Here is a 17,313-nt window from a genome sequence, read left to right on the forward strand (position 1 = left end):
GGGGGGCAGATCAGATCATACTGTCAGCACATCCAGAATAATATTTGCACTCATAATGCATAGCGAGAAAGAGCAGAGTCCAAACGCACAGTACACGTGGAGATCGGCTGGCCAGGACGTCCGCAGTGCACTGCAGGGTTTGTCGAAAGTTTTCCCCACTGCCCCGTGTGTTTCTCACGAGTCTTCTGCACATCTGTCAACACAACAGCACACTCGTCCTCACAAACATTTGCCGTTTTCAGATGCACTATTGCAGGCACATCATCGCCGTGCATTTGTTCTCAGCTTTACATAAACTGTTTTGACTCCACGTTTTAAACGGAGCAGCTATTTTTAACCTTAATGCCAGTTATGCCTTATTAAAAGTATACCTAACGCATAATAAAAAAGATATTTTGGCCTGTGCCTAAGAAAGATGCCGTAATTCTTAACTAGGGCATTGGCTGGGCGTTTAAAGATGGGCTCAGCTTTGCGGCGTGACTGCTAAAGGCCACAGTCTCAATAAACCTGAGGTCGGGTACGGTCCACTTGTACCGAGGCCACGGGACCTTAACGGGAGAATGTGCCCGTAAACTCCTGTAAAACCCTGACGGGATCTCCAGGAGGGCCACAACTCACCCGGTTTATCGTGCGTGTCGGCAGCCTCGTGGCCTTGCTCGGTACTTTTGCAGCCCATCAGACGAACGAAAAGCGGCATCTCACACGTTACACTAGGAAATCCACCCTGGAGATCAAGATTAGAGCTGGAACTGGAGCTGTATGGGTTTAGGCCCAAAAGGTTGTGCCACAATTTTGTACCTACCAGTGGATTTAACTAGTTCTGTATGCCTCTTGGTTTGTAAATGTAAATGTGCCATATTGTGTGAATTGTGATTTTTCACCACAATCGATTTGTCCTCTGCTTTTTACCCATCTGTGCAGTTAGACCACACACACACTAGTGATTACTAGGGGGCTGTGGATCACACGTGCCCAGAGCGGTGGGCAGCCCTAGCCCGGCGCCCGGGGAGCAGTTGGGGTTAGGTGTCTTGCTCAAGGGCACCTCAGTCATGGCCTCAGGTCTGGGAATCGAACCCACGACCCTCCGGTCACAAGACCAGTTCACTACCACAGGACCGTGACTGCCCCCCCGTTTGATCAAAATTAATAGTTAGATCAAAATTCTGGGGAGGATTTTATTCTCCAAACCAGTTGAAATGAAACTTGTAGAGCAGGCATGGTTAATAAATCCAGCTAAAGCAAAGACTTATCAAATCAGCTTTATTGTTTTGTCAAACATTTTGAAGCAGTTTTAGTTTTTCCATTTTTAGTTTCTGATTTTACCAGTCTGCTTTCATCTTTCCACTCTCACACCGTCACTCACACCCTGTGATACTCGCTCTCACACACACACTTACTCACACACTCATACACGCACCCTCACCCTCATGTGAACCCTAGCGCGTGTTGAATCCACATCCACTGCTTCAGAAACACAGGCATCATGTTAAATAACTCGTATGTACAAAACATTCCTCTTTATTATCAAAAATACTATCAAAAACGTTGTTTGGGGGATACAGGTCCTTGTATCCCAAAGCATCCCCAACCCTGGTGCGCTGGAAGCTTGTTAAGAGCGTTGGAGTGGGGAAGGGATCACCCGAAGGTGGAGGCCGCCCACTGCTTGACGTCTGTGGGGCACTGGGGGTATCTCTGCAGGGCCTCCATCACCTGGGTGTGGTCCAGCATCAGACACACCAGCCCAAACTCCTTCTGCACCCTCACCACACCTCCATCCACAGGCCTGACCAGCTCCAACTGTAGCAGGTGCTCAAACGCCTGGAGGGAGTTAAAAACCGCACACACACACACGCACACACACACACAATAAACAACAGATATCTGCAGTATTGCTGTAATGACTTATCACATTAATCCTTCATCATCCTCCCCCTCTCCCCAGTGCTGAGTCCCTGCTGCAGGGGCACCTGGAAGCCCCCCCAGGCCCCTCAGCCGGTCCCCAAACACCATCCCAGGTGCGAGTGCGCCCGACACAGGCTGTCTGCATCCTGCAGTGCTCACGTTGAAGTTAGCGGGTGACCGTACACCGCATGTGAGAAGGTCCCAGTGTTTGACCTTCAGGGTCCTGGCAGGGTTGAGGAGCACCTGGATAGTGGCGTGTTTCTGAGTTCCTTCAGGAGCATCCAGTCCCTTCACTGTGGGTGTAGAGCTTTACGAAAGATGCACACATTTCTCGATTTTCAGCTGACCTTTGACCTTTACTAGTTCTTCCTCTATCGCTGCTGCTTCCTGCTGTCATTCTTCCATTGCGATGTTGGAGAAATGTCCCATGGCCAAAAAGACCTGCAGAGACGATGCTATGCTGAGTGACAGCGAGCTGTGTTTGTGTATGCGAACACGGCAGCACGCGGCCCTGTTACAGGAGGTGCCGTCTGAGGTGCTATAGCAGCTGCACGAAGGTGTTCTGCCACATGGAAACACCATTATCGGCCTTTAACACGGGCTTCTCCTCATTTATCTAACGTTGCATTTGAAGAATTCAGATTTATATGTGCATGATCTTGAATTAAGGTCCAATATTCTGAATGAATAACTAGAGCTTTGGTTTGTGTTTTATGACATGGGCCTGGTGGTTTTACACACCAGTCAGCGTTGTGTGTATTGTGCGTATCAGTACTGTGTATAAAGCCAATGCTTAAGTCTCATTATGGTGGAATGGAGCCCAGGGGCGGACTGGCATACATTACTACCAATGGGTGGGCCAATGGGTTAGTGAGCGGCCGATGGTTTAACTCGGCCCGTGAAGGAGCCGTTGCCGCGCACTGCGGCCCCGGCCCGTAGTCACGCTGCTGTTTAACGGTGTTATTACCTCCCCCGCTCCAGTCAGACTAACCTGCTCAGCGCGGACGCGGACTGAGCCTGTAAACACATGAACGAGTTGGACCGGGCCGTGGACTGGGCCAGCTGATGCGGGCTGACGGTATGCAGCGGAGATCAGAAAAAAAAAACAACTTGTCCCAGAAAATCCGGGCTGGACTACGAAAACCTAAAGCAGCTGTGTCACTTACTAATACAGGTAGTCACGAACTGGAAAAGCCTCGTCCACACTGTAAACCCGGATTTTATATCTACTCAACTGTTTAATTTCAATGTACATAAATATTTAATGCATATTTTATTGCATTACTATCAAAACTAAGTATATTGTACTCATATTTGCACACACTGAAATTTACTAACAATTTTAAGTTTAATGAACTGAAATTTAAATGTTTTCAACTGGTCAAAAAAACTTTATTGTTGAACACTTTTCCGCCATTTTGTTAGTTTGCTGTTTGTAGTCAGGCCAGGCAGACACATATAGGCAAAACACAAGTCCGAGTTGCAGTTTGTTTTAACCAATGCGGTCGATTTTTTAACCTGCTGCGTTTTATTCGGTAGCCTAGGCTGTTTACTTCAGACTTTTAAAAATCAGCTTGTAGTGTGAAACTCCATGTTTCTGTCTTTGTTTTTGCTCTTGTGTGCTGTTTGTGGTGTCCACATTATGGCCTACAATTCATGAGCATGTTCTCTTTTACTTACTAGTAAAAGAGAAAGACTAGAATGTCTTTAGTATACCAGTAGTAGTTTAGAGAAGTCATTTTCTCAGTGTCTAAGTGGTTAATGTAAATTACTGTAATGTATAAGTAATTTTAAGTAAATACTACTGAACAGAAATAAGACAAAGTATTTTGTCTTTCTTTTTCACTAAATATTTGTAATCAAAGTTAAAAAGAAAATAAAATATAAATCAATATTTTATTTCTTGAACTCAAGATACTAAGTAGTCAATCATGGCCTGGTGGTTAGGGAACTGGTCTTGTGACCGGAGGGTCGTGGGTTCGATTCCCAGACCTGAGGCCATGACTGAGGTTCCCTTGAGCAAGGCCCTTAACCCTCAATTGCTCACTTTATAAAAATGAGATACAAATGTAAATCGCTCTGGATAAGGGTGTCTGCCAAATGCCGTAAATGTAAGTAGAATTAATGGGTAAAGCAATTAGGATAACAAGTACAGAAAAGTTCAACCATTGTACCCTTGATGCAAACCAACTTTATATTTTAAGTATTACTGACTTACATTTTCATTGCACATTACTTACATTTTTTAGTAAACCCAACTTATCCCTTTAGGCAAAACAACTTTATGTTTTAAGTAGGGGTGGGCATAGATTCATTTTTTTTAATCTAGATTAATCTCACTGAAATCTTGAAATTAATCTAGATTAATCTAGATTAATCTATATTACAATGGCTCATATGCGTGCTACCCAAGTAATGACTAAAAGTCCGTTTTTGAGATAGGGTTTCTTAATACAGAGGGTGCATTAGACCAGGGGCTCATCTCCTGTTTCCAAAATGCATCAATGACTGCTTGAGGAAGCTGTTCTACTTTGATACTTGAAGAAAAAAAACATGCTCAATAAAATGTAGGTTACTCGTGTTCAACGGTTTATTCAGTTAAACATGAATTTGTAAGCCTACATACTGTACATTAAAAGGGGTTGATAACATGTTTATTCAGCTAAACATGATATTTGAAATGTAAGCCAACATTTAGTACATTTAACTTCACGGACGTAATTTGGGGGGGACTTTTTCAAAAGCCGGTTTTGGTCCTCTGCAGTTTTAACGGTTAAAAAGAAATATTTAAATAGCGACGTTTCTAGCGCTAGGACCATGCAGAAAACGACCGCTCCGAGCTCCGCTCCGGTAACACTTTACGTTCATAAAAATGAATTTTTCATGAAGCAAATCTGGCGACTTCGTGGCTGCATCCATGTAAACACACGAACGATTTGTAATTGACAGGTTTGAAAACTCGTTCTCGCCCCTACTGTGCAATTTGGTTAGGAATACAGCCGAGCTGAACTATCAAGTTGAAAGTCATCATAGTTTGCTTACCCATTTTGACCCAGTTCCCAACCCAACTTTAAGAATAGATTAACGGCGATAATTTTTATATCGCCCGATAAGAGTATCAAATTAACGACCGCCGTTAACGGCCCACCACTAGTTTTAAGTAATACCAACTTAAGTTTTCATTGTACATTACTTAAATTTTTAAGGCAACTGGTTTACTCATATTTTTAAGTAAACTCATCTTATCCGGGCTTACAGTGCATACTAATGCCACATTATATCCCTGTCCACATTGCCATAAAGATGGAGCGGTCTAAGGGTCTAGAGACTCTCCCAGTCTCGCGTCCATCACTTCTGGACATACATCTGGAAATAAATTCTTTAAACTTATTTTTAATAGTTTGATTTTACCCTTGTTTTTAAATTCAACTGTAGTCAATAGTGCTGGCCTGATTTTCTGTTTTGAGGACGAAAAAGAAGCTGCTTCTTTTAATCCCAAATCCATACCTGTCAAGTCTCCCGTTTTGGCCGGGAAACTACCATATTTTACCCCCTCTTTACCGTCGTCCTGCCGTATTAATATTTTCCCGTAAATTCCCGTATTGTACTATAATATATATCTTAAAAGCATTCAAGTGCCTCTCCAAACTGAATTATGTCGCTAGTCTCGCGAGAGTGTCAACCAACAGTAGCACGAGTAAAAGTTCTCGTGAGATTAGCGCTGACAGCGGGAACAACAAACCCGAATAACTAATCAGAGATGGATGAATGTAACGAGAGAGAAGGTGTTTCTATCAAAAAAAGTGAAGACGTCGTGTAAAATATAAGGGGTCCTGGACCTTGATTGGGCTGGTGGGAATGATCGCAGCGACCAGCGGAAAATTTCCCTTATTTTTAAATAAAAAACTTGACCGGTATCTACTTTGCTGCCAGGGTCCTCTTTTTCTAATGTAATTCATTCAATTCCATCTCATTACTCCTTTATTTTAATGTATTATTTAAAGTAGAATTATTTCTAATGGCAGTAGATACGAACAGTCTCAAATGTAATTATGCTGCGGTTTATTGCGGTACTTCTGCATATTTTTTTCTTTTTTTCTTAAAAAAATAAATGTATAATAATGAACTTATTATTAAAGGGAATAAATGTATTACTTAGACCAGGGATGCACAACTTGAAGGAGGAGCCGGGCCAGAAATGAAATGTAAAGCTGCTTGAAGGGCGCGAATTTAGATTGTTGAGCGGGGGTGGGGGGGTCGAGTAGTGTAAAATGGAGACAAATTATGTCGCGATCGATTCTTAATGTTTACTTACTCCAGCGGTAGCCCAAAAAAACAACACTGTTGGTTCGTTGTTCAAATTCAGGCACGAAACCAGAAGGCGGGCCAAATTATTTATCAACCGGCGGGCCGCAACGGAGGCGTATGTTGTGCACCCCTGACTTAGACGTTATGAATAGAATAATCTAAATGACGTCACACCACATGACGTTGTTAGTTAGTAGAATTCCGTTTCTATAGTAACGACATAACACAACTTAACCGAACGTATATAAGGCCGCACGGCAAGGCAGTCCACACCAGTAAGATATTTGTTGAGAAAGACGAGACATTGTACAGCATCACAGCTGAACATTGAACAAATTAACACAGCAGTGGACAGTGGAGAGTGTGATAAGAAAGAAGCTGGACTGCAGTATACAGACTGAGATGGAAAATCAAATTCTGAGAAGTGGACAGGAACAAACAATGGATTACACACAGATGCTGAGTGAACAGGAGGAGATGTTTAATATGAGAACTGAGAATATGATATCCAGGATTAAGAAAGCCACAGATCAAATAGACACAGAGATGATAAAAAACAGAGAGATGGTCAGTGAGTACAAGAAGATGGAAAATGAGTGGGCAAGAGAGAGAGAAGAAATGAAGAACAGACTTAAGGAACTGGAGGATGAAAAGAGGGTCGTTGAAGAGGAGAGGAAGCTAATGGAGGAGGAGTGTATAAATGAGATGAGAAGGATGGCTGAATACTCAGTGAGGGAGGAGCTTGAGAAGATCAAGCTTAGGCACGAGATCTTCTTCTACCAGGAAAACGAAAAGGCAAGGCTGAGGGAAGTAGAAGAACTTAGGCAAAAGATGAAGGAGAATGAAAAGATAAAGAGAGCTGAGTGCTCTGAGAAGAGAACGCTGGGACGATGGTGGAGGAGCATATGGCGAAAATGGTTCAAGCGCTGAAGTGAAAGTGTGAGGAACCGCACATGATCTCCGTGTAGATGCGGTTCACCTGCCGCTCATCGCGCCTCCCCATAGCAACTATTTAATCTTCCCCCTCACTCTTCTTGTTAAGTATTGGTGCCATGCCACGTACCGAGCGGTCTCTCCGTGTTACTGCCTTCCCCGTGTACCGACCTCCGCTCTCCTCCTAGACCTCGTCCCCTGCCTAGTCCCTCTGAACCAGAACCATATAGAGAGAGAGAGTCGCGCCGTCTCCGTTCACTCCAACGGACCCGTTTGATTACAGCAAATACGAGCAGCGCAGTCAAGCTGGAGCAGTGGACCATCTGAGATACACTTTTACAGGTTAGTACGCTTAAAAAATCAGATTTTGTATTATAAGGACATCAGAATCAAATTAACATGTGCATTAAAATGTGCATTAAAGCATTTTAGTGAATTATCCACCTCTTAATAAGCAGATTTTGGGAACTAAATCTATGCTAAGACAACGCGAATACATTTAGCGAAATTTCAGGTTAACGACTGACAGCTTTTTAATAGTAAATTCCTCTCTTAATGCCATTTCACCTAAACGCGATGTTTTTGCGGGGTAGCTAAGTATTGGTTAAATATAACATTTGAGTGTGATTGTAGAGTGTGTTGGGTCGAGGAGGTGAAATGAGGATATCCATTTTGGAGTACCAGCTAACGTTAAGCTAACGCACAATAAGGAGGAGAGCCATTCTTCTGATACATCACTGTTGATATTGATTAGAATGCATATTTAAGACTTCTAAATAGTACACAACAGTGTAATTTATAGATCAAGTGTTTGTAGGTTTTGTTATTCTGTTGACTATTATCTGTTAACTGTTTCTTCTTTCTGTCACTTCGTATTGTGCAGGGAGCTTCCTCTTTCTGAGTGCGGGGCGATGCACAAAAATGGTGGGAACAACATCTGCTCTCAGCCTAGTCTTGCCCTGTTTGGTTCTGATGAACTGGTCTGCCTCAAAATGTGCCTGCAGAATGATGTAAGTTTACTCCTCACACATGACAACTCAGTTTTGTCTACCCATATACATATCCCATAGTGGGTGAATACACAGTATTAGAGAACACTTACTGGATACGTATACACTCATTACACGTATAAAAAACAACCAAGGATGTGCAACAAGTTCAAATTCATATCACAACAATACTCATAATAATCATTTTCTCCTGTCTTTTTCTCCTCTCTCTCTTTAGGCCAAAGAACCATAGGGGATTCAATGGAGCCTGCAACTAGATGGCACCCTCACCTGTTTGATAGCTCTGTGATCATTGTTTCAATAAAGACGGCTATGATCCGCACTTGGATCCTTGTCTCCCTGATTAGTACGTTACAGAAAGGGTAGTAAACGAACCTGTGCCCTAGAGAGATTATAAATATTATGGCATTTCATAATAATAATAATAAACACATTTTATGAACTTCATTTTGGTTGGATGTGCCATTGCCACAGAGGACTCGCTGATGTCAACTCCTATCTGAGGTTCACCATCTGCACTGAAGGGACTGTGACTGCTTGGCCTGGAATTAGAACTATAACTATAGAACTACATTTGGATTATAAATACAGACTTCTGCTAGCGGGCCGCCCAATGGAGGATGGGTTCCCTTTTGAGTCTTGGACCTCCCGAGGTTTCTTCCTAATCGCCACTGTCGTCTCTGTCGCTCATTAGGGATCTGGACACATACAATTGTAAAGCTGCTTTGTGATGTCTTGTAAAAAGCGCTATATAAATAAATTTGAATTGACCATGTTACAATCATTATGATATAATAATAATGTTTTTAAAGCATTCAAGTGCCTCTCAAAAATGAATTATGTCACTAGCCTCGCGAGAGTGTCAACCTGCAGTAGCCCGAGTGTCAGTTCTCGCGAGATTAGCGCTGACAGCGGGAACAACAAACCCGAAAAACGAATCAGAGATGGATGAATGTAACGAGAGAGAAGGTGTTTTTATCAAAAAAGTGAAGACGTCGTGTAAAATATAATGGGTCCTGGACCTTGGTTGGGTCTAAACAAATTACGAAACGTAAAGGTGGCACTGAAAAGCTGAGAGAGAAAAAAAGAAAAGCTGCAGAGGTTACTCACTGAGTGAACAATGTAGGTTTCAGTAGCTTTCCAGTTGTTTTTCCCCTGTATTTTGTCAGGGTCAAGTTGTTAAGCTTGTTAGTTATTTTGATATGCCACTATGTGGCTTTGAAATCATATTGCTGGAAGTAATATTGTCCATATGACAATAAAAGCTGACATATACACTACGTGCCATGTATAGATTCATATACAGTGTATATAAATATATATATATATATATATATATATATATATATATATATATATATATATATATATATACACGCACACATACAGATATACATACATACATATATATATATATATATATATATATATATATATATAATATAGTGGGCCAGTCTGTCAGGAACTCCCGGGCCACTTTTTCTCCCCAGTCCGCCCCTGATGGTACCCATTCTGATTTTTTCCAGCAAAGAAACAAGTTTTAGAAAAAAAGTTTTTTTTCTGTACATTTTAAAAGATTTTCTTTAAAGCTAGTCCCAAAAAGGTATTTCTTGCCTTCTTTCTTGTGCAGCAGTATGTCCATACCACACCAACACTTCCCTGAGTGAGCTATGCTGTAAACATTGGTACCAGTCTAGATTACATGTTATTTTTGTGCCATCTTTAGGAGCAGACCGTTCAGACAGGACCTGCTGTCGGTCAGAAGTATCAGAGGGCCACGTGACCCACGTGAGGAGCGTGAGATGCACGTGCACCGGGCACACGGGGAGGGTCACGCAGTTCCGCCGCCTCGCCTTTGGTATTTTCGGCTTCTCACCACATCTCATCGTTCTTCAGTTTCTCTTGCATCAGCCGGCATACGTGACCCCCTCCGCTATGGTTTGACCTAAGAAACACGGTTATTTACGAGCCGCTACGGGGGAGGGTGGGGGGGGCAGATCAGATCATACTGTCAGCACATCCAGAATAATATTTGCACTCATAATGCATAGCGAGAAAGAGCAGAGTCCAAACGCACAGTACACGTGGAGATCGGCTGGCCAGGACGTCCGCAGTGCACTGCAGGGTTTGTCGAAAGTTTTCCCCACTGCCCCGTGTGTTTCTCACGAGTCTTCTGCACATCTGTCAACACAACAGCACACTCGTCCTCACAAACATTTGCCGTTTTCAGATGCACTATTGCAGGCACATCATCGCCGTGCATTTGTTCTCAGCTTTACATAAACTGTTTTGACTCCACGTTTTAAACGGAGCAGCTATTTTTAACCTTAATGCCAGTTATGCCTTATTAAAAGTATACCTAACGCATAATAAAAAAGATATTTTGGCCTGTGCCTAAGAAAGATGCCGTAATTCTTAACTAGGGCATTGGCTGGGCGTTTAAAGATGGGCTCAGCTTTGCGGCGTGACTGCTAAAGGCCACAGTCTCAATAAACCTGAGGTCGGGTACGGTCCACTTGTACCGAGGCCACGGGACCTTAACGGGAGAATGTGCCCGTAAACTCCTGTAAAACCCTGACGGGATCTCCAGGAGGGCCACAACTCACCCGGTTTATCGTGCGTGTCGGCAGCCTCGTGGCCTTGCTCGGTACTTTTGCAGCCCATCAGACGAACGAAAAGCGGCATCTCACACGTTACACTAGGAAATCCACCCTGGAGATCAAGATTAGAGCTGGAACTGGAGCTGTATGGGTTTAGGCCCAAAAGGTTGTGCCACAATTTTGTACCTACCAGTGGATTTAACTAGTTCTGTATGCCTCTTGGTTTGTAAATGTAAATGTGCCATATTGTGTGAATTGTGATTTTTCACCACAATCGATTTGTCCTCTGCTTTTTACCCATCTGTGCAGTTAGACCACACACACACTAGTGATTACTAGGGGGCTGTGGATCACACGTGCCCAGAGCGGTGGGCAGCCCTAGCCCGGCGCCCGGGGAGCAGTTGGGGTTAGGTGTCTTGCTCAAGGGCACCTCAGTCATGGCCTCAGGTCTGGGAATCGAACCCACGACCCTCCGGTCACAAGACCAGTTCACTACCACAGGACCGTGACTGCCCCCCCGTTTGATCAAAATTAATAGTTAGATCAAAATTCTGGGGAGGATTTTATTCTCCAAACCAGTTGAAATGAAACTTGTAGAGCAGGCATGGTTAATAAATCCAGCTAAAGCAAAGACTTATCAAATCAGCTTTATTGTTTTGTCAAACATTTTGAAGCAGTTTTAGTTTTTCCATTTTTAGTTTCTGATTTTACCAGTCTGCTTTCATCTTTCCACTCTCACACCGTCACTCACACCCTGTGATACTCGCTCTCACACACACACTTACTCACACACTCATACACGCACCCTCACCCTCATGTGAACCCTAGCGCGTGTTGAATCCACATCCACTGCTTCAGAAACACAGGCATCATGTTAAATAACTCGTATGTACAAAACATTCCTCTTTATTATCAAAAATACTATCAAAAACGTTGTTTGGGGGATACAGGTCCTTGTATCCCAAAGCATCCCCAACCCTGGTGCGCTGGAAGCTTGTTAAGAGCGTTGGAGTGGGGAAGGGATCACCCGAAGGTGGAGGCCACCCACTGCTTGACGTCTGTGGGGCACTGGGGGTATCTCTGCAGGGCCTCCATCACCTGGGTGTGGTCCAGCATCAGACACACCAGCCCAAACTCCTTCTGCACCCTCACTACACCTCCATCCACAGGCCTGACCAGCTCCAACTGTAGCAGGTGCTCAAACGCCTGGAGGGAGTTAAAAACCGCACACACACACACGCACACACACACACAATAAACAACAGATATCTGCAGTATTGCTGTAATGACTTATCACATTAATCCTTCATCATCCTCCCCCTCTCCCCAGTGCTGAGTCCCTGCTGCAGGGGCACCTGGAAGCCCCCCCAGGCCCCTCAGCCGGTCCCCAAACACCATCCCAGGTGCGAGTGCGCCCGACACAGGCTGTCTGCATCCTGCAGTGCTCACGTTGAAGTTAGCGGGTGACCGTACACCGCATGTGAGAAGGTCCCAGTGTTTGACCTTCAGGGTCCTGGCAGGGTTGAGGAGCACCTGGATAGTGGCGTGTTTCTGAGTTCCTTCAGGAGCATCCAGTCCCTTCACTGTGGGTGTAGAGCTTTACGAAAGATGCACACATTTCTCGATTTTCAGCTGACCTTTGACCTTTACTAGTTCTTCCTCTATCGCTGCTGCTTCCTGCTGTCATTCTTCCATTGCGATGTTGGAGAAATGTCCCATGGCCAAAAAGACCTGCAGAGACGATGCTATGCTGAGTGACAGCGAGCTGTGTTTGTGTATGCGAACACGGCAGCACGCGGCCCTGTTACAGGAGGTGCCGTCTGAGGTGCTATAGCAGCTGCACGAAGGTGTTCTGCCACATGGAAACACCATTATCGGCCTTTAACACGGGCTTCTCCTCATTTATCTAACGTTGCATTTGAAGAATTCAGATTTATATGTGCATGATCTTGAATTAAGGTCCAATATTCTGAATGAATAACTAGAGCTTTGGTTTGTGTTTTATGACATGGGCCTGGTGGTTTTACACACCAGTCAGCGTTGTGTGTATTGTGCGTATCAGTACTGTGTATAAAGCCAATGCTTAAGTCTCATTATGGTGGAATGGAGCCCAGGGGCGGACTGGCATACATTACTACCAATGGGTGGGCCAATGGGTTAGTGAGCGGCCGATGGTTTAACTCGGCCCGTGAAGGAGCCGTTGCCGCGCACTGCGGCCCCGGCCCGTAGTCACGCTGCTGTTTAACGGTGTTATTACCTCCCCCGCTCCAGTCAGACTAACCTGCTCAGCGCGGACGCGGACTGAGCCTGTAAACACATGAACGAGTTGGACCGGGCCGTGGACTGGGCCAGCTGATGCGGGCTGACGGTATGCAGCGGAGATCAGAAAAAAAAAACAACTTGTCCCAGAAAATCCGGGCTGGACTACGAAAACCTAAAGCAGCTGTGTCACTTACTAATACAGGTAGTCACGAACTGGAAAAGCCTCGTCCACACTGTAAACCCGGATTTTATATCTACTCAACTGTTTAATTTCAATGTACATAAATATTTAATGCATATTTTATTGCATTACTATCAAAACTAAGTATATTGTACTCATATTTGCACACACTGAAATTTACTAACAATTTTAAGTTTAATGAACTGAAATTTAAATGTTTTCAACTGGTCAAAAAAACTTTATTGTTGAACACTTTTCCGCCATTTTGTTAGTTTGCTGTTTGTAGTCAGGCCAGGCAGACACATATAGGCAAAACACAAGTCCGAGTTGCAGTTTGTTTTAACCAATGCGGTCGATTTTTTAACCTGCTGCGTTTTATTCGGTAGCCTAGGCTGTTTACTTCAGACTTTTAAAAATCAGCTTGTAGTGTGAAACTCCATGTTTCTGTCTTTGTTTTTGCTCTTGTGTGCTGTTTGTGGTGTCCACATTATGGCCTACAATTCATGAGCATGTTCTCTTTTACTTACTAGTAAAAGAGAAAGACTAGAATGTCTTTAGTATACCAGTAGTAGTTTAGAGAAGTCATTTTCTCAGTGTCTAAGTGGTTAATGTAAATTACTGTAATGTATAAGTAATTTTAAGTAAATACTACTGAACAGAAATAAGACAAAGTATTTTGTCTTTCTTTTTCACTAAATATTTGTAATCAAAGTTAAAAAGAAAATAAAATATAAATCAATATTTTATTTCTTGAACTCAAGATACTAAGTAGTCAATCATGGCCTGGTGGTTAGGGAACTGGTCTTGTGACCGGAGGGTCGTGGGTTCGATTCCCAGACCTGAGGCCATGACTGAGGTTCCCTTGAGCAAGGCCCTTAACCCTCAATTGCTCACTTTATAAAAATGAGATACAAATGTAAATCGCTCTGGATAAGGGTGTCTGCCAAATGCCGTAAATGTAAGTAGAATTAATGGGTAAAGCAATTAGGATAACAAGTACAGAAAAGTTCAACCATTGTACCCTTGATGCAAACCAACTTTATATTTTAAGTATTACTGACTTACATTTTCATTGCACATTACTTACATTTTTTAGTAAACCCAACTTATCCCTTTAGGCAAAACAACTTTATGTTTTAAGTAGGGGTGGGCATAGATTCATTTTTTTTAATCTAGATTAATCTCACTGAAATCTTGAAATTAATCTAGATTAATCTAGATTAATCTATATTACAATGGCTCATATGCGTGCTACCCAAGTAATGACTAAAAGTCCGTTTTTGAGATAGGGTTTCTTAATACAGAGGGTGCATTAGACCAGGGGCTCATCTCCTGTTTCCAAAATGCATCAATGACTGCTTGAGGAAGCTGTTCTACTTTGATACTTGAAGAAAAAAAACATGCTCAATAAAATGTAGGTTACTCGTGTTCAACGGTTTATTCAGTTAAACATGAATTTGTAAGCCTACATACTGTACATTAAAAGGGGTTGATAACATGTTTATTCAGCTAAACATGATATTTGAAATGTAAGCCAACATTTAGTACATTTAACTTCACGGACGTAATTTGGGGGGGACTTTTTCAAAAGCCGGTTTTGGTCCTCTGCAGTTTTAACGGTTAAAAAGAAATATTTAAATAGCGACGTTTCTAGCGCTAGGACCATGCAGAAAACGACCGCTCCGAGCTCCGCTCCGGTAACACTTTACGTTCATAAAAATGAATTTTCCATGAAGCAAATCTGGCGACTTCGTGGCTGCATCCATGTAAACACACGAACGATTTGTAATTGACAGATTTGAAAACTCGTTCTCGCCCCTACTGTGCAATTTGGTTAGGAATACAGCCGAGCTGAACTATCAAGTTGAAAGTCATCATAGTTTGCTTACCCATTTTCACCCAGTTCCCAACCCAACTTTAAGAATAGATTAACGGCGATAATTTTTATATCGCCCGATAAGAGTATCAAATTAACGACCGCCGTTAACGGCCCACCACTAGTTTTAAGTAATACCAACTTAAGTTTTCATTGTACATTACTTAAATTTTTAAGGCAACTGGTTTACTCATATTTTTAAGTAAACTCATCTTATCCGGGCTTACAGTGCATACTAATGCCACAATTATATCCCTGTCCACATTGCCATAAAGATGGAGCAGTCTAGAGACTCTCCCAGTCTCGCGTCCATCACTTCTGGACATACATCTGGAAATAAATTCTTTAAACTTATTTTTAATAGTTTGATTTTACCCTTGTTTTTAAATTCAACTGTAGTCAATAGTGCTGGCCTGATTTTCTGTTTTGAGGACGAAAAAGAAGCTGCTTCTTTTAATCCCAAATCCATACCTGTCAAGTCTCCCGTTTTGGCCGGGAAACTACCATATTTTACCCCCTCTTTACCGTCGTCCTGCCGTATTAATATTTTCCCGTAAATTCCCGTATTGTACTATAATATATATCTTAAAAGCATTCAAGTGCCTCTCCAAACTGAATTATGTCGCTAGTCTCGCGAGAGTGTCAACCAACAGTAGCACGAGTAAAAGTTCTCGTGAGATTAGCGCTGACAGCGGGAACAACAAACCCGAATAACTAATCAGAGATGGATGAATGTAACGAGAGAGAAGGTGTTTCTATCAAAAAAAGTGAAGACGTCGTGTAAAATATAAGGGGTCCTGGACCTTGATTGGGCTGGTGGGAATGATCGCAGCGACCAGCGGAAAATTTCCCTTATTTTTAAATAAAAAACTTGACCGGTATCTACTTTGCTGCCAGGGTCCTCTTTTTCTAATGTAATTCATTCAATTCCATCTCATTACTCCTTTATTTTAATGTATTATTTAAAGTAGAATTATTTCTAATGGCAGTAGATACGAACAGTCTCAAATGTAATTATGCTGCGGTTTATTGCGGTACTTCTGCATATTTTTTTCTTTTTTTCTTAAAAAAATAAATGTATAATAATGAACTTATTATTAAAGGGAATAAATGTATTACTTAGACCAGGGATGCACAACTTGAAGGAGGAGCCGGGCCAGAAATGAAATGTAAAGCTGCTTGAAGGGCGCGAATTTAGATTGTTGAGCGGGGGTGGGGGGGTCGAGTAGTGTAAAATGGAGACAAATTATGTCGCGATCGATTCTTAATGTTTACTTACTCCCGCGGTAGCCCAAAAAAACAACACTGTTGGTTCGTTGTTCAAATTCAGGCACGAAGCCAGAAGGCGGGTCAAATTATTTATCAACCGGCGGGCCGCAACGGAGGCGTATGTTGTGCACCCCTGACTTAGACGTTATGAATAGAATAATCTAAATGACGTCACACCACATGACGTTGTTAGTTAGTAGAATTCCGTTTCTATAGTAACGACATAACACAACTTAACCGAACGTATATAAGGCCGCACGGCAAGGCAGTCCACACCAGTAAGATATTTGTTGAGAAAGACGAGACATTGTACAGCATCACAGCTGAACATTGAACAAATTAACACAGCAGTGGACAGTGGAGAGTGTGATAAGAAAGAAGCTGGACTGCAGTATACAGACTGAGATGGAAAGTCAAATTCTGAGAAGTGGACAGGAACAAACAATGGATTACACACAGATGCTGAGTGAACAGGAGGAGATGTTTAATATGAGAACTGAGAATATGATATCCAAGATTAAGAAAGCCACAGATCAAATAGACACAGAGATGATAAAAAACAGAGAGATGGTCAGTGAGTACAAGAAGATGGAAAATGAGTGGGCAAGAGAGAGAGAAGAAATGAAGAACAGACTTAAGGAACTGGAGGATGAAAAGAGGGTCGTTGAAGAGGAGAGGAAGCTAATGGAGGAGGAGTGTATAAATGAGATGAGAAGGATGGCTGAATACACAGTGAGGGAGGAGCTTGAGAAGATCAAGCTTAGGCACGAGATCTTCTTCTACCAGGAAAACGAAAAGGCAAGACTGAGGGAAGTAGAAGAACTTAGGCAAAAGATGAAGGAGAATGAAAAGATAAAGAGAGCTGAGTGCTCTGAGAAGAGAACGCTGGGACGATGGTGGAGGAGCATATGGCGAAAATGGTTCAAGCGCTGAAGTGAAAGTGTGAGGAACCGCACATGATCTCCGTGTAGA

General features: G+C 42.7%; 1 long non-coding RNA gene across 1 annotated transcript; it reads left to right on the plus strand.

The window, feature by feature from the left end:
- The first annotated feature begins 6,484 nt into the window (after nt 1-6,484).
- LOC143501209 (uncharacterized) lies at nt 6,485-8,753 on the plus strand. Its single transcript, XR_013126851.1, has 3 exons — nt 6,485-7,485; nt 8,027-8,153; nt 8,371-8,753. It is a non-coding gene; the product is annotated as an uncharacterized LOC143501209 (long non-coding RNA).
- The last annotated feature ends 8,560 nt before the right edge of the window (nt 8,754-17,313 follow it).

Source organism: Brachyhypopomus gauderio, unplaced genomic scaffold (assembly GCF_052324685.1).
Source record: "Brachyhypopomus gauderio isolate BG-103 unplaced genomic scaffold, BGAUD_0.2 sc162, whole genome shotgun sequence".
NCBI classification, from domain to species: Eukaryota; Metazoa; Chordata; class Actinopteri; order Gymnotiformes; family Hypopomidae; genus Brachyhypopomus; species Brachyhypopomus gauderio.